This window comes from Arachis ipaensis, chromosome B03 (assembly GCF_000816755.2).
Source record: "Arachis ipaensis cultivar K30076 chromosome B03, Araip1.1, whole genome shotgun sequence".
Lineage (NCBI taxonomy): Eukaryota > Viridiplantae > Streptophyta > Magnoliopsida > Fabales > Fabaceae > Arachis > Arachis ipaensis.
Genome location: NC_029787.2, coordinates 1,878,712 through 1,880,021, shown reverse-complemented (window position 1 = coordinate 1,880,021; position 1,310 = coordinate 1,878,712).

Below are 1,310 nucleotides of genomic sequence, written 5' to 3'. Positions count from 1 at the left end.
CAGGGGTTTGATTCTTGGATTGGAATAGTTCCATTGTTGATGTAATTAAGAAAAGGAATTCTCCAATCGCTTGCCTGCGTAATGCTTAATATGCATGTTAAGTCTATACTAAGCTTTTCAAGTGTTAATTGTGATAATGTCGAGATGTGTGTACTTATTCTTGTGGTGGCTAATTTAGATAATATTAGCTCGAGTGTTTTGTTCCCTATGCATATGAATAATTTTAAATTTGTCGAATTTTGAAATGAGATCTTTTGCTATAACTCAGTATTGTTTAAGCAAAAGATCTCGTGCCTGGAAGCTTCTATTAATTTGTTGCACGACTAGGAGGGAGTCGCGATAAACTATGAACCGAGCTATCTGAAGGATGTTGGCGAGCTTTAATCTTACTAGCAAAGCTTCATATTCTACTTGGTTGTTACTTATAGTGAATTGAAAAAGTGTAAAGATTGTTCTACTAGCACTGTGTCTTCGTCTTTTTGTGATAATAATTAGTAAATCAATTTACTTACTACTAAAATTAAACGTTATATTAACTTTTAAATATGCTAATTTTTCATGTCAAATTTAAATATTTTACTAAAAAAATATTAAAATTTCAAATTTTTTAAAACTAAAATAAAATATTTAAAATATTAAAAACCAAATTAAAATTTAACTCAAATTTTAAAAACCAAAATAATACTTTATCGAATATTTATATCAAATGGATGGAGGAACAATTTATTACTTTCACTGCTTAACTAACCAATTTAATTTGATTAAATTAATAAATAAAGATGCCCATTACTTCCTTGTTACATTGCAAGTAATGCCTGCCTCGACAGAAAATTTATTAAATTAAAATATTCACAAAGCATTATAATATTATTATTTAATATTTCTAAAATATATTATGTAAATAAATAAGTATACAAAATACAATGATGAAAATTGAATATTTTAGTAATTTTTTTCAAGTATCAAAAGTGCCATTCAGTTGGATTTAAAAAATATTCTTGTAAACTACGTCTTCATTACAGGACCCACCCCTCACGAGGACCCTCGCATGCTAATATTATATTAAAATAATCAATCCTCCATCTTAAGATCTTAATTAATTATTAATAAGGTAGGTAAAACCCAATTAACTACCCTAACTAAGCAGTTGTGTATAATCATGTGGGCGTGCCTCTATATATCACTACTTCGGTTTAATTAATTAATAGAACCTACACTAATAGAATTTTACTTTTTAAAGGGATCCAAGATCAATTTGGTTAAATGATAGGTAAATTTTATTCTAAGAAGATTTAAATGTGTGCTAATAG